This window comes from Bos javanicus, chromosome 16, assembly GCF_032452875.1.
Source record: "Bos javanicus breed banteng chromosome 16, ARS-OSU_banteng_1.0, whole genome shotgun sequence".
NCBI lineage: Eukaryota > Metazoa > Chordata > Mammalia > Artiodactyla > Bovidae > Bos > Bos javanicus.
In genome coordinates this window covers 13,160,881-13,188,810 of record NC_083883.1, presented here as the reverse complement: position 1 = coordinate 13,188,810, position 27,930 = coordinate 13,160,881, and the positions used below count along the sequence as shown (strand labels likewise).

Below are 27,930 nucleotides of genomic sequence, written 5' to 3'. Positions count from 1 at the left end.
CTGCACGCTTCCTCCGGCGACCAGATCCTGGTTGGCCCTCTCTCTCTAGTTCCTGGGAGTTAGTCTGGGAGCAGCTTTCAAGCAATAGCTGATGGGAGGTAGTGGATAAATACATCTGCTCCTTTGCCTCTCGGTGGGGTTAATTTTAAGGTGTGTTCTACACTATCTCCTACCATTCCTCAGAGTAACTGAGTCCCATTTACCCATGATAATGAGCTGAACAATTAGCCATCCTTTGTTTTTTTTCACTTCTCTGCCACTTCACCAATCCATGTTTTCTGGGATCATATCTAAAATCACCTCTCAAACATCTACACCCGTGTCTTCACCCCAGGATCTGCTTCTGTGTGATCCCCACCTAGAGAGTAGAGAAAAATAAAAGAGGTTTACAGGGAATCTGAGAACAGAAATGCACCATACTTTTCTGCTTAAGAGATAAGTTCTCCTCTGAGTTCTCCAGAAAGCAGACTCTGAGATGAAGTTTAGGGTTCAGTTTAGTTCAGTCACTCAGTCGTGTCTGACTCTTTGCGACCCCACAAACTGCAGCACGCCAGGCCTCCCTGTCTATCACCAACTCCCAGAGTTTACCCAAACTTGTGTCCATTGAGTCCGTGTTGCCATCCAACCATCTCATCCTCTGTCGTCCCCTTCTCCTCCCGCCTTCAATCTTTCCCAGCATCAGGGTCTTTTCCAATGAGTCAGCTCTTTGTATCAGGTGGCTAAAGTATTGGAGTTTCAGCCTCAGCATCAGTCCTTCCAAAGAACACCCAGGACTCATCTCCTTTAGGATGGACTGGTTGGATCTCCTTGCAGTCCAAGGGACTCTCAAGAGTCTTCTCTAAAACCACAGTTTAGGGTACAGGGTGTTTAATAAAAAGTCCTGGAATCAACACTTGTGTAAAGGAGACAGGAGCAGCACTGAGCCCAGGAAGAAGGTTAGCAGGAACTCAGGGAGGGTCGGCCAACTTCGCAGGGAGCTCTGGAGTTAAAATGACTTTTTTCCCACAGCAGTTAGGACATCATTGGATGCAGCTGCTTCCTAAAGCGTGTGACCTTGGGTGAGAAGGATGTCCACAACTGAGCCAATCTGAGAAAGGCATGACAGCTCACGACAGCCCTGTCCCTCAGTACAGCCGGGACAGGGCACAGGGTCCTTCTTGGAGGAGGATTCTAAGAATTACACCTTGGTGTCCACCATGAACCCCTTCTGTTCCTCAGATCCACTGAGTCGAGGAAGCAGATCCTTCAAAATTCTCAAGGTCCAAGCACATATATGATAAACGATACCTTCCCAAACTCTTTGCTTGTATGACTGCTATAGATACATGATAGACAGATGGTAGAAAGAAAAGAAGGAAGGAAGGAAGGAAACCTTGTCAGAGTTCTCCAGAGAAACAGAATCAATAGTGTGTATACATGTATAGAGAGAGGGGGGCTGAGATTTATTTTAAGGAATTGACTCGTGTTATTGTGCAGAATGGCAAGTCCATAATCTGAAGGGCAGGCCAGCAGGCCAGAGACTCAAGGAGGAATTAATACTGCAGTTCAAATCCAAAGGCAGTCTGCAGGGTGGAATTTTCTTCCTCAACTGATGTCCACATTTTTTCTCTTGAAGTCTTAAACTGATTGGATGAGGCCCATCCACATTATGAGGGTGATCTGCTTTACTCAAAACCTGGTGACTTAACATTAATGTCATCTAAATAATACCTTCAAGAGAAACATCTAGACTTATATTTGACCAAACAGCTAGGTACCGCAGCCTAGTCAAATTGACTCCTAAAATCATCACACATCTGTACATATCATCACAGCAGGTAGATAGGCGTTGTACCATTTGCCTTTCCCCTCTCGTTTAGCTCTCAGGTATTGTTTTTTTTTTTACTGAAGGCACTGTATCTGTCTTTCTGGTGTCTCTTTCCCCTATGCTTTGATTTCCCATTTCTAACTTTCTGAAGGATGGATTTAAAAGAGAAGCATAATTCTGAGTGCAAAGTGGAAAGAAAATGCCTGTAAATGACAGCCAAAGTGCTCACCCATGAGTAAGAGGATTTTAGTTTGGGCCTGTGGATTTTGTGCTACTGCATTTGGAATCCCAGAAGTCTTCCTTATTTATTTTTACATTTCTATTTATACCAGTGATTGAATTTGCCAGACATGTGATAGGTAACAATAACAAAGAGGTTTTATAAGAAGTTATTACTTACCCATTTTTAGCACAGAAAATATATAGAAAATGTTTATTAATCTTATGAAATCTGATAATTCAAAGATAACAAGAATATTTTCATTAATGGAAGGGACTCAATATTTGATTTCTATTCAAATATTTAGAAGATGATTAATATTTTTATCAATTCTCTTTTGTAGAACTAACTTCTCAAGTTTCTATGTCAACACTAGAGACCATAATCAAGATGGAAACTAGTCATCATTTCAGCTTCCTGGAATTTATCAGAATTAATCTTTGAATATAATATACCAAAATGTCAAAGGCATTTAATAGGGAAAGTAATACAACAATTACTAATGTTGAATTAATACCATCACTATTTCCAAATCAATAATGGAAAAATAATTCAAATGATCTATAAGTAAGGTCATTTGTGAGTCATATCTGGCACTGTTGCTTGTAATTAATACGTGGTTTATCTTCTTGGCTTTTGTCATACCTGTAAAGCAAGAGGCAAGAAACTAGACACAGACAGCACTCCTCAAATCACTGATATGAAGAAAGCTCTTTGTTATGAGCTAAAAGTTACGTCTTACCTTCAGTATTTGTCTGCCCTTCAACTGTCCCCTTTATCATGTATTGTAAGCAGGTCAGGCCCAATTACAAACTCTTTACTTACTGTTATATATGCTACTTCCTGCTATACATGTGACCCAAGAACATGTTTTCCTACTACAAATCTGCTGTTTCTCATGTTAGAAAGTACCGAGTAAGTAAAGGCAAAGTCCTAACAGTGGGAGAACACTTGAGAAAATCAGTGAATGTGACCTCCAACGGCACTCCAGGTTAAAAATAGACTGGCTTTTAATTATTCCCTTGGAGGGAAATAAAATAACCAGGGCACTTAAAAATATGCCTCAGGCTTCTTTCCTCAGAGCACTATCTGAAAATACCCCTAGTGTCCAGTCAAGAAGTACTGTAAGCACTCAAAATCAGTTTCTGCCTCAGACACTGTAAGGACCAGAGACGGCTTGTCAGCCCAGGACACCTAGACCTCATCTACCGCTCCTGCCATCCTCCCCACAGGGCTGACAGGCACCAGAATTTCCATCTCATCAGCCAGTGCCCATAAAATCAGTTTTCAACACCGTGCATTTTATTACAAGCACAGTGTACTTTTCATTCAAGCCGGCTAATTTCCCTGAACCTGCCTTGACCTAATGTTAAGAGAGCTGAACTATTCTTTGAGCTCCACTCTGCTCTGAGACGCAGGAATCTATCCATGACAACCTTTGACTTTCGTCAGTACTGTTTGTTCGTCCTCCCAGCAGAAGGATGGCTCGTGGACCCCACTCTTCTGTGCCCATGCTTGAGGCACACTCTGACAAATGGTTATTCTGACAACAAACAGGCCAAAGCGGGTTCAAGCTGGTATCAACTTGTATCAAGACCCTTTCACATACGTGTAACATAGAGCTGTAACCAGAGTTCTTGCTGAAAAAGAGCCATACATTTTTTCCCCTAAGATTAATCATTTCATTCCCCATAGTGAAAGATATGCACACTAAGCCCCCAGCTAAACTACCAAGGCTGCAAACAGTCCCCAGAATCCATTTCCAGGCTGGGCTCAAAGCATCCCTTTTCTCCATCCTCCAAGAAGGAATCCAGACAGTGCAGAGTTGAAGTCTCAGGCTCACACAGGCCTGAGTGTGGAGCCAGCTCTGGCAAACCCTGGCTCCAACAGCCACCAGCTCTGTGACCACGGGGAAGTCATTTAAAGCCTCCATACCTCGGTACTTCAAATGCATGGAGCTATGAGGATAATAACGGGATTCTTCTGAATATGCAATGAGCTTGCTCACATGAAGTCACTAGCAAAATACCTGAAACAGTGCAATGCTGATCCTTCATCAAACTGTCTACTCACAGACTTAAAAAAATAAAAAGAAATTTTAAAAAGGCAGTGGACCTGTGAATATAATTCAGGTTTGAGAGAATTAATATGGTTCTTTTTCGCAGTTCCTTATATAAGGATGATTAATACTAACATTTATCTGCCTCCACCACTGGGCACCTCCTTGCATTTCTTAGAACTCAGCAACACAGTCCTTGCACTTCCTGCTCCTTCTGCGTGCCCAGCATTCACATGCTGTTCATCATGTCTTCTAGTGTTCTGCTGAGATGTTACCATCCCACAGAGAAAGTCCCTGACTACTTGCTCCAAAATAGCACCCTGTATGGGTCACTATTCTTCACGGAATTAAGGCCACCTAATGGTTCATTATATATTGATTTCTTTGGAGTCTGTCTCACCACATGTGAAGACAGGGACTTCCGTTCATGGTCTTCCCTGCATCTGTGACAGCGACTGGCAAATTACAGGTACTCAAAAATATGTGCTAAGTAAGCGCTGTTACTGAATGAATCCCCACCAACCAGTTTATACAGAGGGACAGTGATATTTAGTGTGTGTTAGCATGCGAGGTCGGAGGTGGAGCATGGTTCCCTGACAGGACACTCCCAGCTACATCCATACTAAGACCCAACAGCAAAAAAGACACGTCTCTCCACTCTGACACTAGGTTGTTTCGATTTATTTCCAAAAGCGTAAGTATTTAAGATTCTCTATGGCCAAAAACAAGATAGGAAGCTGATGGTGGTTCGGATCATGAACTCCTTATTGCAAAATTCAGACTTAAATTGAAGAAAGTAAAACCACTAGACCATTCAGGTATGACCTAAGTCAAATCCCTTACAATTATACAGTGTAAGTGACAGATTCAAGGGATTAGATCTGATAGACAGAACGCCTGAAGAACTATGGATGGAGGTTCGTGACACTGTACAGAAAGCAGTGATCAAGATCATTCCCAAGAAAAAGAAATGGCCAAAGGCAAAATGGTTGTCCAAGGAGGCCTTAAAAATAGCTGAGAAAAGAAAAGATGCAAAAGGCGAAGGAGAAGAGGAAAGATACACGCATTTGAATACAGAGTTCCAAAGAATAGCAGGAGAGATAAGAAAGCCTTCCTCAGTGATAAATGGAAAGAAATAGAGGAAAACAATAGAATGGGAAAGAATAGAGATCTCTTCAAGAAAATTAGAGATAACAAGGGATCATTTCATGCAAAGATGGGCACAATAAAGGATAGAAATGGTATAGATCTAACAGAAGCAGAAGATATCAAGAAGAGGTGGAAAGAATACACAGAAGAACTATACAAAAAAGATCTTCAAGATCCAGATAATCATGATGTTGTGATCACTCACCTACAGCCAGACATCCTGGAATGCAAAGTCCAGTGGGCCTTAGGAAGCATCACTAGGAACAAAGCTAGTGGAGGTGATGGAATTCCAGTTGAGCTATTTCAAATCCTATAATATGATGCTGTTAAAGTGCTACACTCAATATGCCAGCAAATTTGGAAAACTCAGCAGTGGCTACAGGACTGGAAAAGGTCAGTTTTCATTTCCACCCCAAAGAAGGGCAATGCCAAAGAATATTCAAGCTACTACACAATTGCACTCATCTTACACGCTAGCAGAATTCTCCAACTCAGGCTTCAACAGTATGTGAACCACAAACTTCCAGATGTTCAAGCTGGATTTAGAAAAGGCAGAAGAACCAGAGATCAAATCGCCAACATCTGTTGTGTCATTGAAAAAGCAAGAGAATTCCAGAAAAACATCTACTTCTGCTTTATTGACTATACCAAAGCCTTTGATTGTGTGGATCACAACAAACTGTGGAAAATTCCTCAAGAGATGGGAAAACAGACCACCTAATCTGCCTCCTGAGAAACCTGTATGCAGGTCAAGAAGCAACAGTTAGCACTGCACATGGAACAACAGACTGGTTCAGAATTGGGAAAGGAATATGTCAAGGCTGTATATTGTCACCCTGCTTATTTAACTTTTATGCAGAGTACATCATGCAAAATGCCAGGCTGGATGAAACACAAGCTGGAATCAAGATTGCCAGGAAAAATATCCCTACCCTTAGATATGCAGATGACACCACCCTTATGGCAGAAAGCAAAGAAGAACTAAAGAGCCTCTTGATGAAAGTGAAAGACAACAGAGAGAAAGCTGGTTTAAAACTCAACATTCAGAAAACTAAGATCATGGCATCTGGCCCCATCACTTCATGGCAAATGGATGGGGAAACAGTGCAAACAGTGACAGACTTTATTTTGGGGGGCTTCAAAATCACTGCAGATGGTGACTGTAGCCATGAAATTAAAAGATGCTTGCTCCTTGAAAGAAAAGCTATGACAAACCTAGACAGCATATTAAAAAACAGAGACATTACTTTGCCAACAAAGGTCCATCTACTCAAAGCTATGGTTTTTCCAGCAGTCATGTATGGATGTGAGAGTTGGACTATAAAGAAAGCTGAGCACGGAAGAAATGATGCTTTTGAACTGTGGTGTTGGAGAAGACTCTTGAGAGTCCCTTGGACTGCAAGGGAATCAAACCAGTCCATCCTAAAGGAAATCAGTCCTGAACATTCATTGGAAGGACTGATGCTGAAGCTGGAACTCCAATACTTTGGCCACCTGATGCAAAGAGATGATTCACTGGAAAACACCCTGATGCTGGGAAAGATTGAAGACAGGAGGAGAAAGGGATAACAGAGGATGAGATGGTTGGATGGCATCACTGACTCAATGGACATGAGTTTGAGCAAGGTCTGGGAGTTGGTGATAGACAGGGAGGCCCGGCATGCTGCAGTCCATGGGGTCACAAAGAGTTCGACATGACTGAGTGACTGAACTGAACTGAATTGCCATAAAAAGACTGAAATTATTCTATATTTTATAATCATTGTTAAAGTATCACAGGCTCAGTAGATATGAAAAACACAACTAAGTTTTAAACACCAGTTGTTCCCAGCTGACAATTAGGTTGTTTGCTTGACTCAGTTAGGTATATATATCTTTTGCATTTCTGTTCTACAAGTCTTGCTATAAAACCACAGTGTGTTAAATGCATCTCAGCTTACACTCTATGTGGTTAAGTTTGCAAATCAGAGGTCAAATTTGTACTATGTTTTAATTAACTTCGATAGTCTTCATGTTACTTAACAAGCAAAGTGCACCAGCCATGGGGAATTCACGGACAGAAGTGATCACCTCATTGTCTGTGCATTGCGGCCAACAGGATGCTTCCCGAGGCTCAATCATACTGGCAGAATGGGCGTACTCTATGCTTTTCTCAAAGATTAAACACCTTTATTATAGATAGTGGGCTTCCCTAGTGGCTCAGATGGTAAAAAATCTGCCTGCACTGCAAGAGACCAGAGTTTGATCCCTGGGGGAATATTCCCAGGAAAAGGGAAAGGCCAGTATTCTTGCCTAGAATTCCATGGACAGGGAAGACTTGCAGGCTACAGTCCTTGGGGACACAGAGAGTCAGATAAGGGGTATCCTAAATCAGTGTTTGCTATGTATTTTTTCTCATGCTATGCATTTTCCCCTCATATTGTGAATCATCTCACAATATGATTCAGGATGATGCTTGTAATAATTACATGGGACTCCTATCCTGAAACTTTCCTGACTTTATTTTCATTTGAATAGCAGTCTAGTGACTCCTTAGGAAATTCCTGTAACAGAAATAAAGGGCAGTACCAAAAAAACCCGTTTTACAAATGAGGAAGTGGTGGTTACTTACCCTAGGCTCAGATTCCCACTGAAAAGTCAGGACAGAAGAGTTTGTATCAGAGCCTACTGTTAAAGCTTCAAAAAGAGAATAATTTCTTTCCTAGCAAGATGTTCAAACTTATCAGTTGATCCCAAGATCATTTAATTCTCTTTAGCTTTGTGCCAGCACCAGTTGCTATTTATCACCAGACTTGGAAAGGGAGAAAGAGGTTGGAGGGATGGCATGTGGATTTCTTTAAATTAAGATATAATTGTCTTATAGCATTATATTGATTTTAGGTATATAACATAATAATTGGATACATGTGCATTTGGGGAAATGATTACCTAAATAAATTTAGTTAACATCCATAACACATAGTTAGCAACTTCCAAATATATAATACAGCATGGTTAACTATAGTCATTGTGCTATAAAGTACAGGATTCATTACCTTATAACTGGAAGTTTATTCCTTTTGATCCTCTATGCCCATTTCACCCAACTCTCTCTCTGACAACTACCAATCTCTGTATCTATGAGTTCAGATGTTTTTAGATTCCACATATCTGTGTGATTCATTTCATTTAGGCTAATGCCCTCAAGGCTCCTATTCATACTGTCAAAAGTGGCATGATTTTCTTCTTTTTTAAATAATTTTCCATTATTTTCTTTATTTATTCACCCATCAGTGGACAATTATTTGTTTCCATGCATTGGTTATAAACAATACTGCAATGAATGTGGAGGTACAGATACATTTTTGAGTTAATGTTTTGTTTCCTTTGACTAACTACCCAGAAGCGGAATTGCTGGATCATATGGTAGTTCCATTTTTAATTTTTTGAGGAACCTCCACACTGTTTTCCATAATGATTGTACCAACTTACACCCCCACCAACAGTGGAAGGGTCCTCTATTTTCCAAACCCTTGTCAACATTTGCTACGACTTGTCTTTTTGATAATAGCCTTTCTAGCATGTGAGAAGTGGTATTTGATTGTTGTTTTGATTTGCACTTTCTTGATAAGTAGTGATGTTAAGCTCTTTTTCATATATCTATTAAAAAAACATCTGCATCTGTTTTTTGGGAAAATGTCTATTCAAGTCCTCTGCCCTTCTTGAAATCAGATTGTCTGGGTTTAGGGGTTTTGCTTTTTGTTTATTTGCTGTTGAGTTGTATAAGTTTTTTGTATATTTTGGATATTACCCTCTTATCAGATGTATGTTTTGTAATTCTTTTCTCCCAACAGGCAGGCTGTCTTTTCATTCTGTTGCTGGCTTCCTTTGCTGTATACAGCATTTTAGTTTGCTGTAATCTCGTTTGTTTATCTTTGTTTTTGTTGCCTTTGCTTTTAGTGTCAAATCCAAAAATATTATTGTCAAGACAGATGCCAAGGAGCATATCCCCTATGTTTTCTTCTAGAAGCTTTATGGTTTTAAGTCTTAGATTCAAGACTTTCATCTATCTTGAGTTCATTTTTCTGTATGGAATATAAAAATGACTAAACAGAAACGTCAATTAAATAGAATTGGGAGGCCAGAATGGGGAGCTCTCCTGATAGCAGAGCCCAGCAAGAAGAAAGACCCCTGTTATTTCCTGGCAAGGACTCGGCCAATGAAAACCCATGAACTCTCTGTTTACTTTAATCCTCCCAACTTCTTTTCCCCCCTATAAAAGTATCCTTCTTTCATTGCTGTATGGGGACTTTCATGTAGCCCACCATAGTTGCAGACCTTGAATTACAATTCCCTACTGATCCCAAATAAACCCATCTTTGCTAGAGCAATATCTGGCAATTATTTCAGGTCAACAGGTGTAAGATAGTGGTCCAGTTTCATTCTTTTGTATGTGGCTTTTCAGTTTTCCCAACACCACTTATTGAAGAAGAGACTGTCCTTTTCACTGTATCTCCTTAGGTCCTTTGTTATAAATTAATTTACCATATAGGCATGGGTCTATTCCCAGGCTCTCTGCTCCACTGATCTGTGTGCCATACCATATTGCTTTTATTTCTGTAGTTTCATAGTATAGTTTGAAATCTGGGAGCATGATAGGTCCAGGTTTGTTATTTTTCATGATTACTTTGGCTATTCAGGGTCTTTTGTGGTTCCACACAAATTTTAGTGTTGTTTGTTCTATTTCTGTGAAAAATGTCATTGGAATTTTGGTGGGGATTATACTGAATCTGTAGATTACTCTGGACAGTATGGACATTTTAACAATATTGATTCTTCGAATCCATGGGCACAGAGTATCTTTTCATTTATGTGTGTCTCCTTCAATTTTTTCACTGTTGTCTTACATTTTCAATGTACATGTCTTTCATTCCTTGGTTAACTTTATACTTTGATATTTTATGCTTTTTGAGGCAATCATAAATGTATCTGATTTCTTAATTTCTCCGCTAGTTCATTATTAGTATATAGAAATGCAACTAATTTTTGTATGTTGATTTTGTATCCTCCAACTTTACTGAGTTTATTAGTTCCAACAGGTTTTTTGGTGGAGTTTTTAGGGTCTTCTATATATAATACCATGTCATCTACAAAGGAGACAGTTTTATGTCTTCCTTTCCAATTTGAAGGACTTTTATCTAACTGTTGTAGATAAGACTTTCAATATTATACTGAACAAAAATAGGAGGAGTGAGCATCCTTGTCTTCTGCCTAATCTTAGAGGAAATGTTTTCAACTTTTAACTGTTGAGTATGACGTTACTTGTGGGCTTGTTATATATGACATTTATTATGCTGAGGAACAATACCTCTATACCTACTTTGTTGAAAATTTTCCTCATGAAAGAATATTGAATTTTATCAAATGCTTTTTCTGCATCTGTGGAAGTGATCATATCATTTTTATCCTTCATTTTGTTAATGTGGTTTATCACATTGATTCACAGATGTTGAACCATTGTTGCGTCCCTGGAATAATTTCAACTCAATCATAGTGTATGATCCTTTCAATGTACCAGTGAATTCAGTTTGCTGATATTTTGTTGAAGATTCCTGCATTACTGTTCAGTGGGGATATTGGCCTATAATTTTATTTTCTTGGTGTTTGATTTTGGTGTCAGGGTAATGCTGGCCTTGAAAAATGATTTTAAAAACGCTCCCTTCTCTTCTATTTTTTGCAAGAGTTTAAAAAAGACTGGTATTAATTCTTCTTTCAGTGTTTGTTAGAATTCATCAGTGAAGCCATCTGGTCCTGAACTTCGTTTGTCGAGTACAATGCATTTTTAATAAAGCAGTTTCAAAGAGAACTCTGTGTCTTAATAAACAGACAATATGAGAGGTGTGCTTACCCAGACAATCATTCTCTTAGGGAACATTGGTTTAATTTCAACATTGTAGTAATTCTAGCACTAACTCAATAGAAGCTCTTTCTCCTTTACATCAGTTATACTTAAATGTTACTGAATCAAAACAACCATAAAATTAAAGAAAATACTGTATACTGGCAACCTATAACAAATATGCCAAAATATCAATAATTTGTCCAATTTTTCATGGCATAATGATCAGTAAATGCCATGTCATTGCTCCAGTAGATCTCTAGGCCATTGTAGCTTCATGGCTGAGAACTGAGGCCAGGCCAAACTCCCCATAAGGGACCATATAATCCCATATTTGATCCTCTCCCAAAATTTTACATGCCCAAAACACTAGCCCAAGTAAGAATCAGAATGCTCTTCTTCTTAAAGACCAATAACTCCTATTGCCTTTGGTGCCTCTGTCCCTGAATCCAGGGTCCTGGCTGCCTTCACCATGGCTAGGGAACAACTCCTACCAACATTCTTAGATGGTCATCATTCCTTAAGGTTTGATAGTTCCCTGATGGCTCAGACGGTAAAGCGTCTGCCTACAATGCAGGAGACCCGGGTTCAATTCCTAGGTTGGGAAGATCTCCTGGAGAAGGAAATGGCAACCCACTCAGTATTCTTGCCTGGAAAATCCCATGGACGGAGGAACCTGGTAGGCTACAGTCCACGGGGTCACAAAGAGTCAGACACGACTGAGCGACTTCACTTTCACTTTTCACCTTCTTTAAAAGATAGGTTCAGACAGGAGCGCTCCATGACAAAACCAGCCTGTGTGCCAAATAGGATAAGTTCTTTACTTCAGTAACACGGACACTGCTCTAGGTGAGTGTCTGGACTGGAATTATGTGCTTCCAGGGTCAACTAATTCACAGTCTCACAACCAGAGCTTCTGCTTAGCCTCCAGCCCTCATCCTGAGACAGAACTGCACCCATCAGAGACACACATTCTGGTAGGGATGGATTCATTTGGGAGTGACACTGCTCTTCCCTACAGACAAGCTGAAATGAAGGCTGCGGTAATTAATTAAAAATGTTTAACAAATTTGGATTCCAAAAGAAAGGCATCATTATGGGGCCCACCTCCTCAGAGGAAACTCCTCTACTTTTATGCAAATTTATGGTTAGAGATGAATTCTTAATGAAAGGTTTCTCCCTCTGCCTCTCAGGTAGTAACTAAACTCAAAGGGGTCTAAGAGAAAAAGGGTAACATCTACTGCCTACACCCTGAACAAATACTCTGGCACAGCTAAAATGTCATTTTCAAGGACTATATATATACACAAGGACTATATATATCACAAGGACTATACACATATATGTGTTTATATAAATATATAGATAGATAAATATGTGTGTACATATATATCTGTGTGTGTAATGCCTTGTAGATGATAATGCTATCAACAAAAACTACCTGTTTAATGAAAGGTAGCTATTGTTATTAAAAACATAATCATACAGTGCATGGATTCTGCTGGGCCACTTCTTAACTAAATATAGGAAAAATCACATGGAATGGCAACAAGCATTTATTTCTACTTTCTTAGCCTTCTAAACATTCATTCATATATATATATATATGAAAGTGTGGTATTCACTCAGTCGTGTCCAGGGAATTTTCCTGACCCAGGGATCAAACCTAGGTCTCCCACATTGCAGGCAGATTCTTTACTATCTGAGCCACCAAGGAAGCCTATATATATATATATATATATATATATATATATATATATATAGAGAGAGAGAGAGAGAGAGAGAGAGAGAGAGAGAGAGGGGCTGTGTCCTCATATGACACATAAGCCCTCATTTATATATGGGCTTCCTTGGTGGCTTAGATGGTAAAGAATCTGCCTAAAATATAGGAGACCCAGGTTTCAGTCCCTAGGTCAGGAAGATCCTCTGGAGAAGGGAATGGCTACCCACTCCAGTATTATAGACTGGAGAATTCCATGGACAGAGGAGACTGGTGGGCTACAATCTATGGGGTCACAAAGAGTCAGACATGACTGAGCGACTAACACTTTCACACTTTCATATACATAAATATACACATATATACATACATACACGCAATGGAATACTACTCATCCGTGGAAAAAAAGAATGAAATAATACCATTTGCAACAACATGGATGGACCTAGAAATTGTCACACTAAGTGAAATAAGCAGAAAGACAAATACCATATGACATCACTTACACATGGAATCTAAAACATGATGTAAATGAAGCCTATCTATGAAACAGAGATAGAGTTACATAGAAAACAGACTTGTGGTTGCCAAGGGGGAGCAGGGTTTGGGGAGGGAAGTACCAGAGTTTCAGATTAGCAGTTGTAAACTAATATATACAGGATGGACAAACAAGGTCCTACTGTATAGCAAAGGGGACTATATTCAATATGCTGTGATAAACCATAATGGAAAAGAATGTGTGTGTGTGTGTGTGTGTGTGTGAATGTGTATCATACAATCTTCACAACCACCCTATGAGAAAGCTACTATTATTATCCTCACTTTAAAGATGGGAAAATTAAGGCCCAAGTTCACACAGCTTGGAAGTGGCAGAGCAAGCATTTAAACTCAGGCCATCTGAACTCTGGAGTGTTTTTAACCACTGGGCTCCACTGCCTAAGGTGGAATCATTTCCCCTGGAGCACTGCCAGAGAAGGTGTTACTCTGGTGGTCTTGCTGTCTCATATTTCTTCAGATGATCCTGGGACCTTAGGATTTTTTTTTTTTTTCCTACAGCTCACACTAGTGGAGCATCTATGTCACTTCAAGAAGTTCAAAGACTGAACTGGTCACTTATTTAGGCAACAGTACAATGTGACTTCCTGCCCCCTAGTAGCACTGCACGGGGCACTGAGAATGTACAGGGTAGAGAGAAGGTGGCCCTGCAGAAGCCCGGCCTAATGTGATGGTCCTCAGAGAAAGATGGGCCTGTGAGAGGTAATTGGTTTAGCAGAGGTCATGAGAGTGGGGCCCTCATGATGGGAGTAGTGTCCTTATAAGGAGAGATACTGGAAAGTCTGCTCTCTCTGTCATACGAGGATACAGCAAGAAATTGGCAGTCTGTCAACCCAAGAAGGAAGTCCTCACTAGAAACCAATCATGCTGGCACCTTGATCTGAGACATGTGGTCTCTAGAAAATAAGTTTCTGTTGGTAAGGTCACCTAGTCCATGGTATTTGGTTATGGCAGCTCAAGCTAAGACAGACACAGACGACGTTTAATGACAAAGACAGGATAGACACTCAAATCTGTGTTCATGGAAGAGATTCAAACTAGAGTGAGAAACCATATTTAGAGGTTCACTGGCATTTATGCATTTTAATAGAGAAAGTAAACAGGGAAGGATGAGTGTTTATTATGCTGGCAGATAATTTTTTTCATCACTACTCTTGATACCACTTACTGAACATTTAACATAATATCTTCTCATTTAATCCTCCAAACAACCCTATGTGAACTGGAATTTAGAGGGACAAGGTCATCTCCACAGAGCATGCAGCAATATTGGTAGGACAAAGATGGGACCCTGGCTTTGACTGCAAAGCCCCCCAACTCTGCCTTGCAGCATGCAGAAGGTAGCAGGACAGGTCTGGGTTTTTCTGACCAAGCTTCCAAAGCAGCTAAAATCCAGGAAGATGGAGATTCAGCAAACAATACCTAGAATCAAAACCCAACAGGGTGCTTCTTTTTAGCTCCTTCCAAGACAAAGGAAAGGAGCAGCTTCTTATTGTAACATGATTCTCCCTTTGAAATTAATCCAGGGTGAATAAAAAGATAGCATCAGCCAAAGATGCACATGGAGACTGTGATCAATCTCAAAAAATCCTACATGGGACTTAGCTAAATCTAGATAATCATTGCTTGTGTCATTTAATCTTAGATCATATTTCCTTTCAGGCTTCCCTGATAGCTCAGTTGGTAAAGAATCTGCCTGCAATGCAGAAGACCCTGGTTCAATTCCTGGGTCGGGAAGATCCACTAGAGAAGAGATAGGCTACCCACTTCAGTATTCTTGGGCTTCCCTTGTGCCTCAGCTGGTAAAGAATCTGCCAGGAATGTGGGAGATCTGGGTTTGATCCCTGGGTTGGGAAGATCCCCTGGAGAAGGGAAAGGCTGCCCGCTCCAGTGTTCTGGCCCAGAGAATCCCATGAACTGTATAGTCCGTGGGGTCACAAAGAGTCGGACACGACGGAGTGACTTTCACTCTTCTCACTTTTCATATTTCCCTTCAGGCAAGTGTGAAAACTGGGAAGGATTTGATGCTTAAAATTGAACAACGAGACAGTACATAAAGATTTTGGATTTGAAATCCAGTGTACTCTGTTCTCCCTTCACTCAGAAAACCTGTGCTCTAAAGTGAATTAGTGGAAGAATGAAAAGTTGGGTGACGCTTATGGAGCCATTGCAGTATGGCTGCATTTTCTGCCTGAAACTCTCTGCTCATTTGAGCATTTTTCTTAGGAACAGCCCAGTAGTTAAGAAAAATTACCTCACAAATCAGTGAAGGCATTCTTTGTCAAGCATCTGGCAGGTTGTTAAATGCATAATTTCTTTCTTTCCCAGCCAAATGATTTCAGCATAATGTATTACCAGATTGCCCTTTGTTTCTGAACAAATGATGATAGGAAGCAATCTCTGTCTAACCACAAAGGTATAAATAGTGAATAATCTTGGTTCTCTTTAAAATGTAATGCAACAAGCTGTGGAGCCCTGAATTCAAAGACACACTGTGCAACTTTCTCTCAATTTTTTATGAGTATTTTCTATCTCCCAAGATTATTCTAAAGAATAAGGAGAATGATACATTCAGAGATAAACAGATGATAAATGTTTGCTCTACTTGTTTTGCTATAAGCGTAAATTCTATCTCAGGAATTACAAAGTATTCATACGTGTGAGCAGAATTCAATAGCATAATCAAATAAGCCTTAAGAAAATGTTCTATTGATAAGCATTTTAAAATATTCATAATTGTTGTTGCTCTGTATGCTAATTAAGCAAATTCAAATTTATATAAAGTGTAGTATTTAATGTTTACACAAATTTTACTTTCATCTGTCAAATAACATATCCCTCCTTTTCCCAAAAGAATTTAAAACAGATTATAATAAAAGATACAGCTAAGAAAAGTAGAAATTCTCCAATCAGAGGACTAAAAAGAAGATGCAGACATTGTGACTATAGGATAATATCATAGCTGCCACTGAGGTTCTGCATACCCTCACACTAAGGTCTAAAACATGACAGACAATAGATAGAAAGACAGAATGAATAATAAATAGTGAGTTACTGTCATTTAGATCAGATCAGATCAGTCGCTCAGTCATGTCCGACTCTTTGCGACCCCATGAATCGCAGCACGCCAGGCCTCCCTGTCCATCACCAACTCTCGGAGTTCACTCAGATTCACATCCATCAAGTGAGTGATGCCATCCAGCCATCTCATCCTCTGTTGTCCCCTTCTCCTCCTGCCCCCAATCCCTTCCAGCATCAGAGTCTTTTCCAATGAGTCAACTCTTCGCACGAGGTGGCCAAAGTACTGGAGTTTCAGCTTTAGCATCATTCCTTCCAAAGAAATCTCAGGGCTGATCTCCTTCAGAATGGACTGGTTGGATCGGAAAAAATGCGTCTTCCCTTTAAAGAAAATGAATTTTTCCTGGCACTAAACTCAAACCAAGAATTTATATGTTACAGGAAGAGAATTGGTAAATAAAAAAGAACTATATTCTTAGAGCCCCTCTGAATAATCTTTACAACATAAATCAGAACGTCTTTGTGGAGATGAACCATGACGACAACATTCCAGGAATTCCAAGATGATGGGATCACTCACACAAAGATGCTGAAACAAAGACAAAATGAATACCACTTCCTTGGGGCTAGAGTAGATGAATATCATAAACTCAGAGGACTCCAGAATCCAGGCAGTGGACAGAGGCTATGATGAAGCCAGGAACAAAACAGCAGGAGTATGCTGGGGTCTCTGGCAGACAGAGAAAAGACAGGCTCCCAGAGGGTGTCCCTAGCTGTAGAAGAAAGGACACCAACAACACATTCTTTGCAAGGAAATTCAGCCCACAGGCCATGAGATTATATCCCCAGTTCAGTTCAGTTGCTCAGTCATGTCCCACTCTTTGCAACCCCATGGACTGCAGCACACCAAGCTTCTCTGTCTATCACCAATTCCCGGAGCTTACTCAAACTCATGTTCATTGAGTTGGTGATGCCCTCCAACCATTTCATCCTCTATCATCCCCTTCTCATCCTGCCTTCAATCTTTCCAAGCATCAGGGTCTTTTCTAGTGAGTCAGTTCTTCGTATCAGGTGGCCAAAGTATTGGAGTTTCAGCATCAGTCCTTCCAATGAATATTCCGGATTGATTTCCTTTAGGATAGACTGGTTGGATCTCCTTGCAGTCCAAGGGACTTTCAAGTGTCTTCTCCAACACCACAGTTCAAAAGCAACAATTCTTCAGTGCTCAGCTTTCTTTATAGTCCAACTCTCACATCCATACATGACTACTGGAAAAAAAACAGAAAAAGGGAACCCTCTTACACTGTTGGTGGGAATGCAAACTAGTACAGCCACTATGGAAAAGAGTGTGGAGACTCCTTAAAAAACTGGAAATAGAACTGCCTTATGATCCAGCAATCCCACTGCTGGGCATATACACCAAGGAAACCAGAACTGAAAGAGACACATGTACCCCAATGTTCATCGCAGCACTGTTTATAATAGCCAGGACATGGAAGCAACCTAGATGTCCATCAGCAGATGAATGGATAAGAAAGCTGTGGTACGTATACACAATGGAGTATTACTCAGCCATTAAAAGGAATACATTTGAATCAGTTCTAATGAGGTGGATGAAACTGAAGTCTATTATACAGAGTGAAGTAAGCCAGAAAGAAAAACACCAATACAGTATACTAATGCATATATATGGAATTTAGAAAGATGGTAACAATAACCCTGTATGCGAGACAGCAAAAGAGACACACATGTATAGAACAGTCTTTTGGACTCTGTGGGAGAGGGAGAGGGTGGGATGATTTGGGAGAATGGCATTGAAACATGTATAATATCATATATGAAACGAATCGCCAGTCTAGGTTCGATGCATGACACAGGATGCTTGGGGCTGGTGCACTGGGATGACCCAGAGGGATGGTATGGGGAGGGAGGTGGGAGGGGGGTTCAGGATGGGGAACACGTGTACACCTGTGGCAGATTCATGTTGATGTATGGCAAAACCAACAATATTGTAAAATAATTAGCCTCCAATTAAAATAAATTTATATTAAAAAATAAACATTAAAAAATAAATAAAAGGCAGAGACATTACTTTTCAAAAAAAGAAAAAACATGGCTTTGTCTGCAGGCAAACAAAAATCATGTGTGAAATACTTCCAGTCAGATACGCTGTCAGTAATTACATGCAACATCAAAACGCAGTTTTAAGCACAACCTGCAAAACACAGTTTTAAGTACCAAAAGGACATGGATAAACCTGGCCTGGGAAATAGCTACCATGTGACTCATAATTTTAGCCCTGAAAATATAACTTTTCTGATTTAGGAATACAGTCCAAATATTTTATACATACATATATATATATATATATATATAGAGAGAGAGAGAGAGAGAGAGAGAGAGAGACATAATGACCATATATATTTGTCAATATATTGACTATATGTATTTATAATATGACAATACATATATTGACTATATTGACTATATATATTTAAAATTCCATTAACTAATTCATTTATAATAGATTTTTAGTATAATCACTTCTAATTTTTCATGTCTAGGCTTCAAGGCACTAAAATATGTAGTCTGTTACTGACTGGATTTTTTTTTGCATCTTTTTGAAATACTTTTAAAGACACAGTCAACACCTGAAGATATTCTCTATGTTGAAACACTTTTGAATCATATTTTGTAGCCCTATCTAACCCCACTGTCTTCCTCAGAAGTAACTGATTTGATGTGAATCCTTTCAGTCCTTTTAAAGATACATTTATAGTCATATAAATGCAAATGGAGATATATTTAGGTTTTTATATGAAATATTTATACAAGTATTACATAATATGTTGCAACTTGATTTATTCAAGTAAAAAAACCAAAGTCCTCATGTATAGACACCCCTATATACATGTTTTTTATTTATTTACTTTGAAATGTTTTTCAAAAAGCATTTTAATCCCGTTATTCAGCTAAACGTATTATGTCAAAATGTATCTTCTTTAGAGTCAAATTTTTACAAGATTTTTGTCTGTCTTAGGGCCTATTTATAACTCTGAACTTCTAAAAGTATTAATAAGAATTGATGGGTATCCTACGTTAATAACAAGAACTCTTGAGTAGAAATTGATTTGTGTCAAGTAAGAAAATGATCATCCATCCTGTAGAATCTGGTCATAGAAAGTTCACTCAGTTCACTCAATTTATTACTCTTTCCTTAAAGAAGAAAAGTTTCCAACTGGATCTCTCACTGCTGCTCTCAATGTTCTGTAGTTTCACTAAAAGTCTTGTCCATATGCTTCCTGTTCTTTTTGCTTCTCTGCCTGACCACCTGCCTCTCCTAATGATGAGGCCCTTCCCTATGGCAACATGTGTTCAAGCTCAGCATGCCTTCAAGAGCAGCTCACTAAACCCCCTCTCCAAAATCACTCACTTTCTTCATTTTTCCAATCTCAGCTGTGCTCCCTTGCACAAGTCACTAGACACTAAGTCTAAGAGAATTAGAGAATCTCTCAATTGTCCCCCAGTCCTCGTGTGCAGTAGTTCTAACAATGCACACTCTTGGTGAACTCCCACTGCATGTATCACATGCTCATCTTTGTGGGGTTCACGCAAGTCCCCCTTGTGGGTGGAGCCTGACTTACCCACCAGGCTAGACAGAGGAGGTGGAGGGAGGGCCTGCCTGGAGAGCACTCAGTGGTGAGCATTTTATTTGAAAATCTCACTATGATTTGGAATCTTACTATTTTTTTTTTTTTTTGCTTTTTAACAGTTTTATTGACGTTTAACTGACATACAATAAACTCCATACATTTATAGTGTAAAATCTACACCTAAACGTATTTGTAAGTTGTGTTTTGACACATTCATGCAATTGGAAAACCATTAGCCCAATCAAGACAATGAACATATATACACCAGCCCCAAAAGCGTCCATGTCCCGTTTTGCACGTTTAATTCAAAAATTCTTTCTTCAGTTAGGTGACTATATAATTAGATTATTCTGTATGTAAATGATTTTTCACTACCTCAGACTTAACCATAGTTGCTTAATTAGATTTCAGCAAGGCCCACATCTTCCAGCTTTGATTAGGAATCATCTTATTTTCTGAAGTACTATTTTTCAAACTTTTTCTGAGGCAATCAATCCTATCAGTGACTCTTCTCATTATTGGGAGTGGTTCTAACATAGCCTTATGATAAAAATCCTTAGTCCTGGATATGGCTTAACTGAGAGAAGTATCTCAGCAGATTTTCCAACACAGTCTTTAAAAAAGCAACTCTACAAAACACTCACACATCAGCAATCACTATACTATAATCATAACATTTTAGAACAAGAGGCATTAATAACTTGACAAATATTTAAAGAAACAGAAGGAAAGTTAGGCTGTTCTGGTTCTTATTCAGTTGCTAAGTCATGTCTGACTCTTTATGACCTCATGGATTGCAGCACATCAGGCTTCCCTGTCCTTCACTATCTCCAGGAGTTTGCTCAAATTCAAGACCATTGAGTCAATGATGCCATCCAGCCATCTTATTTTTTGTTGCCCACTTCTACTCCTGCCCTCAATCTTTTCCAAAATCAGGGTCCTTTCCAGTGAGTTAGCTCTGTGCATCAGGTGGCCAAAGTATTGGAGCTTAAGCTTCAGCATCAGTCTTCCAATGAATATTCAGGGTTGATTTCCTTTAGGATTGACTGGTTTGATCTCCTGGCTGTCCAAGGGACTCAAGAGTCTTTTCCAGCACCACAATTTGAAAGCATCAATTCTTTGGCACTCAACCTTTTTTATGGTTCAACTTTCACATCTGTACATGACTACTGGAAAAACCACTGCTTTGACTATATGGATCTTTGTTGGCAAAGTGATGTCTCTGTTTTTTAATACACTGTCTAGGTTTGTCATAGCTTTCCTTCCAAGAAGCAAGTGTCTTCTAATTTCATGGCTGCAGTCATCATCCACAGTAATTTTAGAACCGAAGAAAAGAAAATCTGTCATTGCTTCTACCTTTTCCCCTTCTATTTGCCATGAAGTGATGGGACTGGATGCCATGATCTTTGCTTTTTGAATGCTGAGTACAAAGTCAGATTTTTCACTCTCCTCTTTCACCTTTATCAAGACACTCTTTAGTTCCTCTTCTTTTTCTGCCATTAGGAAAGTCAAGCCTCTTGCCCATAAAATAATTCACTCAATGAGTATGAACCCCACCACCACCACCTCACACACACACCAATCCTTGAAGATCACCTCTAAAGAAACCTTCTCAGCCATGACACCTTCGATGGCACTGTGAGTATCAGAGAACAAACCCCAAAACTAAACACTTTAATATTCAAAGAACAGAACTGCTTGAAACAAATCTTTTATAATCATATATTTTTAAAATAATGACCTCATAAAAAGTGAAGAATGGTCAGCACAGGGAGCATCACATGATAATGATGAAATTTACCAGGCAACAAAAAGCTAAGCCACAAGACGCAGACAAGACCATGTAGATTTCACTCGAAGCTGGCAGGGGCATCACAGCAAATCTCTGGTGATGCATGAATTGTGTCAGTTTCCACTTGTTGACTGGAAGTGAGGTAGAGGCTGGATAAACATGAGAATGTATCTGTGTGTCTGTGTATGTGACTGACGAGCTTTTAGAGAGGCTAAAATATCTGTAAGCAATTGCAGAAATGACTTCATCTAGAACAGACCAGTCCCAGACACTCTGAGAACATTATCTTCCACTGAAGTTTAATTCCTTGATGATGAACTGACCTGAAAATCTGAGAATAGTCACATGTGCCCAATTTATCTTGCACCTCCCAGACCGAACAGTCTGTATCCAGATATGGTTGGGTGAGGAGTGACAGAATTCGTAAACGCAGAGGAGAAGAAGCCCAGCTGTGATAGCAAACACGTGAACTGACAAAATAGGGCTTACTGCTTTCAAAACAGGCACTTCTGTTTCATCTGCTCACTTAATAATTGTGAGATGACACCGCAGTCACAATGAAACAGAAAGAAGGATGGAAGGAAGGAGGGATGGAAGCATACCGGTCAGAAGCAGAGAGCACAGCAGTCAGGCCATCTGGGCTTGAAAGCTGGTGCCAGTATATACATACAGAGTTGGATAGACTCTTTATTCTTAGTGAGCTTCATGTGTAAACTGGAGATAATACCACAGAATCTTCACTGGATCATTCTGAGGATGAAATAAATCAGTATAAGTAAAGTTCAAAGAACAGTGCCTGGCATACTATAAGCTACTATCGTCCCAGTATTTCTTTTTACCATTTAATTTGTATTTAACATCCAAACAACTGAAGAGAAATAGGTGAAAATAAAATAGTTTGGATCCTAGGTGGCAGGGATAGGAAACCGGCTTATTTTTTAATGGGACTTATGCTAAGAGAACTGGAGTAAGGTGTTTGTCTCGTGGATCCCCTGGGCAGTCGGTGCCCAGTAAGCCTCGTACACAGTGGAACCACAACCCCACCAGCACCAACAACCAAGAGTCCAACACCACCAGCCTCCCCCATTACTCGTTTCCATGACAGTTTCCCTCTTCTCTTCCTTTTTGCAAAGCAGCCTCCTCCTCTCTGAAACCCTGTCAGGAGATACAGGACTGACACAACATGAGCCTTACATCCCACATTGCAGGAACTCAGAGCCAGGTTTACTTTCCTCGGTTCCAGTTTTGAAAACCTTCCCGGGGAAGGCTTTCTGTAGCCCGTCCCCCGGGCAGCTCTGAGAGGTCCAGGTGGATGAGCAGGGACAGCTTCCAACACAGTGAGGCTGTGGGCACTCCCAAGCACACTGGGACACTTTCTAAAAGGTTTTTACATGAGAAGAAGATGACATGAGGGCACAAATACAGTTTTTTCTCAAATCCATGCCTGCCTTCTCCTCTGTCGGGTTTCCTCAGTTGGCTTTTCTCAAAAGCTGAGTAAGACTCCAAGAGCAAAAGGAAATCTCCAAACTTCATGAAACTTCCCCACACTTGGAACAGAACCGTGTTTGTATGATGCTCATCTCTGAATGGGTCTTGCTTGTTATATATTGTTTGTTTGGTCTACATTCCAAGTCTAGATGCCAAAGTTACTTGGAGGAATCTCATTCTTGGTCCTAACCATGGGTTTCTGTTTTTAAGTTTCAACTTAGAAAATCCTGTAAACTGATTCATGTAGTTGAAATGTTGTGGTTATGTACCATAACAGTTTTAGTAAACAAAAAACACTTTATGTTCTGTTTAAAAGTCTGTTGCAATTTGTTTAGCATGTGGGTATATGTGTGCATGTTTTTTTAATGACATTTTCCAAATTTTTATTTTCATTAATAAAGTGATATGCTTCCTTTAAAACAATGGATACACCATTAAGGAAGACACTGTTATCCTCTTATACGTGCTGTGTGCTCAGTTGCTCAGTCGTGTGCGACTCTTTGTGACCTGATGGACTGCAGCCCGCCAGGCTCCTCTGTCCATGGGGATTCTCCAGGTAAGAATCCTGGAGTGGGTAGCCTACCCTTTCTTCAGAGGATCTTTCCAATGCAGCAATCAAACAGGGTCTCCTGCACTGCAGGCAGATTCTTTACCAGCTGAGCCACCAGGGAAACCCGTTACCCTCTTATACGTGGGTGCAGCTTTGAAGTGCAGTGCCTGGCAACAGAAGTGGCTCGACAAGCAATTCTTTAAAAACCGAGTCAGGAACAGTGGCCAAGATATCAGAGTAGGAAGACCCTCAACTCACCTCCTCCCACGTACAGCAAAATTATAGCTACTTACAGAGCTAAGATCTATGAAAACAACCTGAGGGCTAGCAGAAAAGATTTTTCACAACTAACAACATAAAGAACTACAAGGCAGGCAGGAGCGGCAGAGACATAGCATAATCAGGAGTGACACCCCCAGGGTCAGCGACCCACAGAAGGGAGGAAAAGCACAATCCAAGAACTCCTCCCCAAGGAGCAAAGGATCCAGCCCATATCAGGCTCCTCAGCCCAGGGGTCTTGCACTGGGGAAATGAGCCCCCAGAACACCTGGCTTTGAAAACCTGTAAGACTTACATTTGGAAGAGCTGGAGGGCTATGAGAAACAGACATTCCACTCTTACAAAGCATGTGCAAAACGTCACATACTCCAAGTCCCAGGGGCGAGGCAGCAGTTTGAAAAGAGGCTGGGTCAGACCCACATGCTCATCTTGGACAGCCTCCCAGAGAGGCAAGAGGCAACCAGGCTCCCCCTGGGGACACAGATGTTGGCAGAGCCATTTCTAAGAGCTTGTTTTACCACAATAACACTGGCACTGGCACACACGATTCTGGAGCCCTTCCTCTCACCTATTGGCACTGGGAGTTTACCTGCCCATCAGAGGGCCTGCAGAAGGCCTAGGCACACTTAGACCATGCAGACAGCAGTTCAGGGAACCAGCTCCACCCACCAGCAGCAGCCCCATTCTTCTGAGGCATCAACCAATCACACAGAAAGCTAGCCTCGCTCTTCAGTGGGACCACAGTCACCTCAGGAGGCAGAGCCTCGCCCAACTGGGCCAGAGGTCAGCCCAGCCCACAAGCGCAACCACAGGAGTTGCCCCACCATAGCAGAAGGGCACAAGCAGCCCACACAAGGGCAACACTAGAGCCTGTAGATCTGGTGACCGGAGGGGAGTGTGGTCCTGGGCCCTCCAGGAGGTCTACTACATGAGACCACTTCTCCAAGATCAGGAAGTGAGACTGACCTACCTAACACACAGAAACAAACACAAGGAATTAGGAACATGAGGAGTCAGAGGAATATGTCCCAACAAAGGAACAACATATAACTTCAGAAAAAAAGGAAGAAAGTTGAAATGAGCTATCTCCCCAATAAAGAGTTCATCATATTGAATCATAAAGGTGCTCACTGAATTCGGGAGAAGAGTAGATGAGTACAGTGAAAATGTCAACAGAAATTTAGAAATTATAAAGATAAACCAAACAGGTCTAATGAATACAACAACAGACACAGAAATTACACTAGAAGGAATCAGTAGATTAGATGGCAGAGGAACAGATCAGCAAACTAGGAAATAGTACTGGAAACCACCCAAACTGAAAAGAAAAAAAAAAAGAATTTTTAAAAAATGAGAATAGTTTAAGAGACATCTTGGACAATATTGTGGAAAGGAACCCTGAGGAAGAAAAATTTTTATGCATAGGCAGCAATAACTAAATTTAGATTGAAGTTAACTAAATGGATTTTGTTAAGTAAGCTAATGCAAGACTGGATTTGATTCTTCTTTCTGTTAAAAGTGCTCTTTTTTTTTTTTTAACAAATTGTGTGAGTTTCTGTGCCCTCAGTGAAAGTATTAGTCCCTCAGCTGTGTCTGACTCTTTGCCACCCCAAGGGCTGTAGCCTGGCAAGCTCCTCTATCCATGGGATTTCCCAGGCAAGAATACTGGAGTGGGTTGTCATTCCCTTCTCCGGGGGAATCTTCCCAACCCAGGGATCAAACCAAAGGCTTCTACATTGCAGGCAGATTCTTTACCATCTGAGCCTTAGTGATCCATATTTATTTTCTTTTAATCATTTCTGTGGCTTTGGTTCAGTGAATGAGTTTTGGTTCAATAACCTATGATCCTGTTGTGTTTTAAAACCTTTTTGATATTTCCATCAAACTTCCCAAATATTAAAATCTAACTAAAGCTCTTTTTCATTGAGTTAGACAAGGCTGTGGTCCTAGTGGGATTAGCCTCCAGCTGACTCTGGATGCTTCAAAGAAACATCTCTGAGACATCTCAGAGAGGAATGTTAAACTAAGTTTGTTTGGTATTTTTAATTTTGAAACATTGTTTAGTATTTGAAGGTGAACTTTAGGTTATAATGTATGGATTAATGTCAGTATAGATAGTCCTAAATTTTATATGGAATTCCTAACACCTGATATGTCCTGATATAATGTTATCAGTCATAATTATAGTGATTATTCTAAAGTGTTATATGTTATCAGTTCAGTTCAGTCACTCAGTCATGTCTAACTCTTTGCAATCCCATGAATCACAGCACGCCAGGTCTCCCTGTCCATCACCAACTCCTGGAGTTAACTCAAACTCATGTCCATCAAGTTGGTGATGCCATCCAGCCATCTCATCCTCTGTCATCTTAATCCCTCCCAGCATCAGAGTCTTTTCCAATGAGTCAACTCTTTCACATGAGGTGGCCAAAGTATTGGAGTTTCAGCTTTAGCATCAGTCCTTCCAATGAACACCCAGGACTGATCTCCTTTAGAATGGACTGGTTAGATCTCCTTGCAGTCTAAGGGACTCTGAAGAGTCTTCTCCAACACCACAGTTCAAAAACATCAATTCTTATAGAAGTATCCAAATTTCCTGCTAATTTCACTGTACTCAAATCTTTAACCATGTTATTTTAAGTTTGTCTTCTATAGACAATCATAATTTTGCATTGCTTTCACAAAATGAAGATTTTCAAGAAGACTCATTAAAAAAATAAACAAATGCTAGCTTCTGATAGTCTTTAATTAATGTCACTGAACTGGATAATAAATGACAAACTCTAATGAAAACCTGATTACTTCACGCCGATCAATAGGAAGCAATTACAAAGGACTGAAGAGATGGATAACTATGATTTATAACTTTAACTTTAGATAATATACCAGTTTTAATCTGTTTTCCAGTAAACCTTTTTCTCTTATGCTGCAACCTATAACAAGTTGATAATGTATGCCTCTGTAAATGAAGGTGAAATACTTATCTTTTTGTCTCTACATGATCTTGCCAGAATTTGCCTTTTCCAGCTGCTTTCCTAGGTATTTGATAGTTTACTACAACTGGATTACAACTAGTTATACTAACCATAGCCTTGACTAGATGGACCTTTGTTGACAAAGTAATGTCTCTGCTTTTCAATATGCTATCTAGGTTGCTCATAACTTTCCTTCCAAGGAGTAAGCATCTTTTAATTCCATGGCTGCAGTCACCATCTGCAGTGATTTTGGAGTCCAAAAAATAAAGTCTGACAGTGTTTCCACTGTTTCCCCATCTATTTCCCATGAAGTGACGGGACCAGATACCACGATCTTCATTTTCTGAATGTTGAGCTTTAAGCCAAATTTTTTACTCTCTTCTTTCACTTTCATCAAGAGGCGTTTTAGTTCCTCTTCACTTTCTGCCATAAGGGTGATGTCATCTGCATATCTGAGGTTATTGATATTTCTTCCAGCAATCTTGATTCCAGCTTGTGCTTCTTCCAGCCCAGCATTTCTCATGATGTACTCTGCGTAGAAGTTAACAAGTGAAGTCCGGGAGATGGTGATGGACAAGGAGGCCTGGCGTGCTGCGATTCATGGGATTGCAAAGAGTCGGACACAACTGAGTGATTGAATTGAACTGAACTGATACTAACCATTGTTTTAATTTGTTCTTTGTTTCTAAATTGTTTATGCTTTGTGACTCTTCTATATAATGACTTTGTCAATGTTACTAGCTACATTACTTATATCCTGTCTATTTTATAAGATTGTTGTCTCTTA

The 27,930-nt window shown here is 40.0% G+C and overlaps 2 long non-coding RNA genes across 3 annotated transcripts in view; both read right to left on the bottom strand.

Moving 5' to 3' along the window:
- The window catches only part of LOC133227569 (uncharacterized), a 356,831-nt gene that overhangs the window by 243,265 nt on the left and 85,636 nt on the right, over positions 1–27,930 (bottom strand). The window lies entirely within an intron of this gene.
- Positions 20,152–27,930, bottom strand: part of LOC133227572 (uncharacterized) — a 29,431-nt gene continuing 21,652 nt past the window's right edge. Inside the window, exon 2 of the long non-coding RNA XR_009729875.1 lies at positions 20,152–27,734. This is a non-coding gene — a long non-coding RNA (uncharacterized LOC133227572). The remainder of the gene's footprint in view (positions 27,735–27,930) is intronic.